At 41.5% G+C, this 7817-nt stretch overlaps 1 pseudogene; it reads right to left on the bottom strand.

The window, feature by feature from the left end:
- Nucleotides 1–3228: 3228 nt before the first annotated feature.
- On the bottom strand, nt 3229–4205 carry LOC148098196 (uncharacterized; annotated as a pseudogene).
- Between the last annotated feature and the right edge of the window lie 3612 nt (nt 4206–7817).

Raw genomic sequence — 7817 nt, 5'->3', positions numbered from 1 at the left:
CAAAAGTTATGGCAAAGTGAAAGAGCGTTCACACACAGTACCTAAGCGTTAATATCCGTCAGACAGAGAGCATCCGTGCACACTCTGATGCTTCGATGCTTCACACAAAACAACACGTCCCTCTGAATGAACACTGAGTCAAAGTCACTGTAGTGTTAGCCTTAGCTTTAGCACCGCCGATGTCGTAACGGTCCAATAGCACTGAGTTAGTGGTCCGACGGACCGTACAGTTACTCACGGAGTACTCTCCCTCGGCAGGCGAGCGTGTCAAGCGATGGGTCGGTGGTCTTCCACGCCTGCAAATATCGTTGAAATCGCGGGGAGTCAGCTCCTTCAGGGGGTCCTATCGGCCCGGCCAATACAGCCAAACGAAGAGAAAAAAAACCACGCCACCTAAGACGAAGTGTCGATTGTTGAAAAACATGGGAAATATATCCGAGCCCACCGTCTGTCGGTCCGGATGACGACAAAGATCCAGAGAACAATGTTCGTGCGCCACTTTGTAACAGCAGTCTGGCGAGGAAGGAGCGGCTAGCAGGTCCAGCGGGCATGTGGTGTGGAGGTTAGCCGGATAACTCGAAGCCAGTCAGTTAAATTAAACAACAGACCTTTATTTCTTATCAGCAACATAAGACCATACAAGCCAGGTCTCCACGGCTCTACTCTGTCCGTACATACATGTCCGGGGTTCGGTAGTCGCCGGTGCCAGGCCGTTACAACATTAAGGTATTTCCTCGGAGAATTGAACATGAGCAGCATGAAATGGCCGCTGCTAACAACAACACACCCACTAGGAGACTCCCACAACTACTACAATAATAGGGCAACCCCCCCTAGTGATGCTATAACCCAAAAGGGTTGTTACAACGTCTGTATCTCAGTTGTTCCTCATGCTGATTTTGCTTGTAATTAGTGTCATAAACTGCAAAAACTGGTAGGTGATCACTGATGTCATTAATTAATAATCCGCTCACAATGTTGTTTTCCATATTGTTAGTGAAAATATTGTAAGTAAGGAGCTGTAATTCTGGTTATTTTAGGATGTAAACTCAAACTGTACATAGTGTTTAGGAATTCGTCGGTCATTTTATGCTTTTTCGGATTCAACAGGTCAATATTAAAATCGCCACAGATAAACATAACTTTTTGATTTGTTTTAGAGAATATTTCTTCTATGAAGTCATTAAATACTTGAATACTAGAGCCAGGTGTTCTATATATACAGCTAATTATTACATTTTTCTCTTTTTCCTTATAAATTTCAATTGTTATACATTCTAATAAATTATCAATCGCAGTTGTCATACTTTCCACCACCTTGTAATTTAGGTTTTTATCCACATACACAGCTACTCCCCCTCCACTTTTGTTCCTTCTGTTTACACAATTCACATCATATCCCTCCAGTCCAAAGTCCAGTCCTTTCTCAGCATTGGTCCATGTTTCAGAAATGGCAATAATTCCAAATGGATTTGTCAACTCATTTAGATATTCCTTTATATTGTTGAAGTTGGCATACAGACTTCTGCTATTAAAATGGATTATTGATAATTTGTTTTCCGTGTTGATGGTGTGTTTAAACTGTTCAGTGAAGTAGCAGCAGTTATTGCTGATGTTGTGGAAGAAATTATTTTCAGGGTCTATATCCTTTTCTAAGTCTAGAACATTACAGTCTGTGTATTGAAATGTTCTCAGTTCCAGATTATCATAAACAGAATTCCAATGAGTTATATTGATATTGTTGCCGGATGCAGATGAAGTTCTTTTAGACCAGGGGTCGGCAACCTGCGGCCGTCTTTATTTTGCGGCTCCGGGTGGTTTGGGAAAATAAATTAGAAGTATTTAGCTGAAGTGTATTTTATTTGTGTTTAGTTCCTTTTTTAACTTGTAGTTCTAAATTGGAAGATTATTGTGATTTTGAAATATATATATATATATATATATATATATATATATATATACATATATATCTTATTATTTTTTCATCGCTCAAAATAAGCGTCACACTCACGGAAGCCGGTGTACCCGCCGAAACGCTGTGCATTTATCGAGACTTTCAACCCCAGGTAGGCCTGTTATGGATCTTCGGATTCACATTATGTCGGCAGCTGTTCTCCACCATGACCTATGTTAAAATCAAACACCGCTCACGCCTCACAGATGACAGCTTACAGTCCTGCGTGAAGATGAAAGCCCCGATTTGCAGACGCTGTGCGCAGAGGTTCGGGACCATAAATCTTATTGTAAACATATCACGGCAGACCCGACGAAGTTTTCATGAACATGCTTTTCAGCATCTCTTTATTGACCACTTTTCACACACGGTTGCTGTACGCATATAGCCGACTGTAGCTTTTCAGCTCACAGCCTGACAACACAACAGCAGAGAGAGCACAGACTTTAAGGTGGCGAGGCGTGGTTGCGGGTGCCGGTCAGGTGCGTCCGACTCCCCTGCAGCGGCGCTGCAGACCACGCCCCGCCACACACATTAACCAGGTAAAATACATATTTAGGCAGAATTTTGCAAATATCTATTTTTCATCTTTTAGCAGCATAGTGCTTTTTCCAATTACTTTTTAAAAGTGAGGTCAAGGCTCCAAAAGCCCAAAAGCGGTATAAGGGTGGCGGCTCACAACAGTTTTTGTTTGCTACATGGATCATTTTAGTTCAGCTGGGTGTCTTTCCTTTTGTTATATTTCTTTAAGAGTTCAAAATGTGTTAATTACGTAAATAAAATGTAATTTTCTCTGTAGCACTTTATGGATTTCATAAGCAACACACCTTATTTGCTCTGTGGATTCTTTTAAAAAGCAGTTACTTTTCTGTTCAAACAAGCCTTTAGTTGATCTACGTATTATATATTCTTTACATTATTTACATTTGATCTTTTACATTGTGTATAATGTCTATTGATTGTATTGTTTATTTTAATATTTGTGTACAGCGCTTTGTGACTGCCTGTCTGTGAAAAGCACTTAATAAATAAACTTTACTTACTTACTTTAGTTGTTCACACAAAGCATAAAGGTAAAAACAATATATACAGTGTCATCTTCATTTTAGATTTCAAAAAGTATTTCCGGCTCCCAGTGTTTTCTTTTGCATGGAAACTGGGTCCAAGTGGCTCTTTGGGTGTAAAAGGTTGCAGACCCCTGTTTTAGACTGTGCCATGTGTTGTGTTGTGTCTCACGTCACATGTGTATTCATACCTCCAATGTAAGTTGAACCTCAGTATTTGTCCAGCTCCTCCATGTTTCTGATGACCAGCACTTTGGCTTGTTCCATTGAGTTTAATGAATACTTTACAGTTGGTGGTCCATGTATTTTGAATTTTTCCCTGTTTCTTCAAGTAGCGTGCTTTCCTAGCGATGTCCGCATTTCATTTTGTCAGATGTTCATTCATGAAGACATCGGATCCTTTCAGCTTCTTTCCTTGTTTTAACAGTGCTGTTTTGTGTTTCCTGTTAGCAAATCTCACAATGATGGCTGGTTTGTCACTGTTTTGGGGGGTAGAGGATGACAAGCCTCAATGTTGTTGTAATCCACTTCCACACCTTTGGACCGTAGAAAGGTAACCACTTGATGCTCCGTGGAGTTGACATCTTCCTCTCCTGGCCCTCTCACATTGTCAGCGGCGACCGCTCGGGCGTATGACCGGGGTTTGATGTGAAGCCCTGTGGTGATGACATCGTTCATCCAGGTGTACTGCTCCAAATCCACCACTCTGTTCTCCAGGTACGCCAGCCGCCGATCCTTCTCGGCGTTCTGGATGCAGAGAGCCTTAACTTCTTTGACAGCAGAAATCTCCTCTGTCAATCGAGAAAACAATTCAGCAGGGTCTGAACCAGATTAAGGAACTGGGCCCCGGGCTGGCGGTATGTCCCCTCAGCAGCATGAGCTGCGGTACTAAGGTGGGCAAACACAAGTTTTCATGTCATCGTGGGGTAGGTCAGACTATCTCCCTGCTGTAGCGTCACTTCTGGTGGTAGATGCTAGAGAAGGATGTGCAGGAATGTTTCATGCCTGCTTTAGCCTCTAGCCATACCTTCTCTCTTATGGTCACACATCTCTTTAGATTCTGTCACCGGCTTACCTGTCTCGGCAGGAAAATCAGAAATCCTTTCTGTAATTGACAGATTCACTGAGGCAGCACACTTCATTGCCCAGGACAAAATCCCCACAGCCACAGGAACAGCATAGCTCATTGTAGACCACGTCTTCAAACTTCATGGAATCCCTTCAGAGGTCTACTGGGACAGAGGCCCCTCGTTCACCTCACATGTTTGAAAATCTTTCAGTTCTGCACTAGGGGGCTCAAGTCAATCTCAGCTTCGGTTACCACCCAAAGACCAATGTCCAGACAGAAAGGCTAAATTAGGAATTGGAATCCACTCTCCGCTGTGTCATCTCTCACAATCTGGGCCACCTGGACCTCACATCTCCCATGAGTAGAGTATGCGCACAATGCACACACCTCATCACTCACTGGTCTGTCTCCATTTGAAGCCTCCCTAGGCTATCAGCCACCAATGTATTCCAAGGAGGAAGCTGACCTCATGGCTCCTTCAATCAAGCACCACTTTTGGTGCTATCGCAACTTTTGGGCCAGAACTCTGGAAGCCTTACAGAAAGCTGTTAACTGCTAGCATCACTACGTGACCGGCTTCAGACACCAGCACCCTGGTACACCACTGGGCAGAAGGTGTGGCTATCTGCTAAGGACATTCCTCTCAAATCAGGCTCCTGTAAACTCGCACCATGGTTCATTGGGCCCTATGAGATCATCCGCTCACCCTCTGCTGTCAAACTCCCTACATCTCTAAGGATTCATTTCATTTTCAATGTATCCCAGGTTGAGCCGGTACTCTCCAGCCTGTTGCTCCAGTCCTCAGCTAGGCTCACCACTCAGACACCGGCTAATACTCACAGGATTTGCCACTCAGCGTCACGCACCGTCTCCCAGAAAGGGGTTTCAATATCTTTGAATATCTTATTCAATATCTATTTATGGCTGATTACAATAACCCTAGTTTTTTTCTGAATTTAGAAGCAGGAAGCTTGAGCTCATGGCTTTATGCCATTTATGCGGCTTATAGTACCTACTTTGTGTGTCACATCTCGCATCATGGATAAATAAAACTAGATATCATCTGCAATTGAAATTTATTCGGTAATTTCGAATGATAATAGAACAGAACCCTGTGGAACTCTAGGTTAACTATGTGGAATTAACCTACTATGTGAAGAAGATGCTCCATTTACATGAACAAGATGGATTCTATAGGTATGAATCAAACCATTGCAGCACAGAATCCTTAATATCTTGCATTCTCTAATCTCTGTAATAAAATATTATGGTCAACAGCACTGAATGCTCTACTGAGTTCTAGCGGGACAGAGTCCACTGTCAGAGGCTATAAGAAGATCAACTTTCACTAAAGCTGTTTCTGCAGTTTCTTTTTCCTCTGCAGATAATCAGTTACCTGGTTTACATCTACTCTTTCAAGAATTTTAGAGATAAAAGGAAAGTTGGAGATTATCTTATAATTAGCTAAGAGATAAAAGAAAGTTTTTTTTAAGCTTTTTAAGTGAATTTGAGGAAAGTGTGGTAAATTTGAAATTTCCATTTGGTAAATGGCCTGTATTTGTATAGTGCTTTTACTAGTACCTAAGGACCCCAAAGCGCTTTACATATCCAGTCATCCACCCATTCACACACACATTCACACACTGGTGATGGCAAGCTACATTGTAGCCACAGCTGCCCTGTGGCGCACTGACAGAGGCAAGGCTGCCAGACACTGGCGCCACCAGGCCCTCTGACCACCACCAGTAGGCAACGGGTGAAGTGTCTTGCCCAAGGACACAACGACCGAGACTGTCCAAGCCGGGGCTCGAACCAGCAACCTTCCGATTACAAGGCGAACTCCCAACTCTTGAGCCACGATCGCCCCACGATTGAAGTTTCAATTTGAAATGCGGATGTGTCGTGAAGTACCGGGGGCTTCTGTTTAGAACTATGCTTCTTTCTCACCATCAGTCAGTCAGCCTGGTTTCCTGGCTGCTCAAGAAAATTTGCTGGGGGAGAGCTAACAGTGGCTAAGCTGTCTTCACTTTCATCAATGACAGGGTTGGCTCACTAAAGGATTTTCAAGGGTGCCGAGCCAGATTTCCAATTCATTCTATTGGGAGTAGCTAAATGTCTGACACACTGAGCTATGAGCTAAGCTAAGCTAAGCTAGACCCTAGAGATAATATAAATGATTATTGTGAATATAATTACCAGGTGATTCAACAGATTGTTTTTTCGATAAAGCACATGAAGAGTAAACTATGATATAAGTCATTATCTAATGCCTTTAATTAAACAGTGTATAAAGATAAGCTACACAAAATATGTGCCACAAAGAATTAAGGCAGGTCCAAGGCAAAAGACAGTCCAACCCTACTTACTAGCAGGATGCACATAATAAAGTAGTGACTTGTAAACATTTATTTGACATTTGCATATAAATAACATAAAATAGAAAACTAAGTCACTCTACATTTATCTTATTGCCGTGTTTTGTTTATAATGTTTATTTCTAGATCTCCCTCTGTGTATTCAGTGTTTGCTTTGTACGGGACAACAGCTTAATTCACTGTGGTAGAGGCTCCTTGTTTGTTTTTTCAGTACATAGTATCTCTTTGGTTCCAATGCTCATGTAGAAAATTAACCAGCTAACACTATTAACTGGTTGTCAGCAGTTACTAGACAAGACTAGGAAACCAAATCACTGTGATTTGTTTTTCAGGGTCTTTTTTGCCGGTGTTTCTATTAGCCATAATTCCTTTGCACCAAGTACACTGCAAAAAAATTCTGAATGACATATAAGCTGTTATCTGCAAGATGACCTACATACGGAGTTGAGTATTATCTGCTTGCTCGAGTACACATACACAGTTATGGGAGCCAGGGATTTGCATGAAATGTGTATCTCCCCATAAGAAGAACAGGTCAAATTCTACATACGATGAAGATTGATTGTAAGTAAGTCACAATCTCTGCATTCGGCCATGAGTGTCAGGTCTTTGCATAAAGAAAATGGCTGTTCCTGCAGGAGTAATCTGAGGGGAGAGGATGTGTTAGTTAATTAATGGAATATAACTGTACCCTTTACTGCATTTTAAATGCGGATATCTACTTGCATCTGCTAATCCTGACTCCATTTCACGATGCCCTGGAGGCTGTGGTGTGTTTATGGTAGATATTGGTGCAATTTCGGTAAAAAATATAGAGCTATTTTTTCACTGGCTTTTCATTAATCTAGAAACTCAATTTCTTTCTCTGTATATCAAAAGCTAGCTAGTGTAATGTAGAAACTGTGAGAGCTCAGAGTGATTGCTCAGCATTAACACATCCTAATGCCTCTTCTCCCCAGAGGAAGTCCAGGCTATTCAATATTCCAAATATGAATCCCATTATTGGCTTCCTGTGATGTATCTGGATAGGCTGCATACATTAAACAGGATCATCCACCAGAGACTGAAAATGCAGAACAGAACTCGTCACAGAAAAGCAGATGCACAACACTCATGCTCTCAGAAATGTTTTTTTCCCCAGATATTTTTATTGAATTTTATGCATCAATTTTACAAAAGACAAATTGAACAATATGCCTTTTTTATTTTGAAGAATGTAAAATAATATGAGACATATATTCCTACCTCATAATTACAACAGTGCCAGTAGATGTAAGAAAGAAAGAAAGAAAGATCCAAGCTAATAATACAAATAATAAACCCTGGAATACAAATAACAGTTCCTAAGTGGACAA

This window comes from Neolamprologus brichardi, chromosome 16, assembly GCF_056152115.1.
Source record: "Neolamprologus brichardi isolate AB-2024 chromosome 16, ASM5615211v1, whole genome shotgun sequence".
NCBI lineage: Eukaryota > Metazoa > Chordata > Actinopteri > Cichliformes > Cichlidae > Neolamprologus > Neolamprologus brichardi.
Note: the sequence above shows the minus strand (reverse complement) of the source record. Positions and strands in the feature narration are given on the sequence as shown.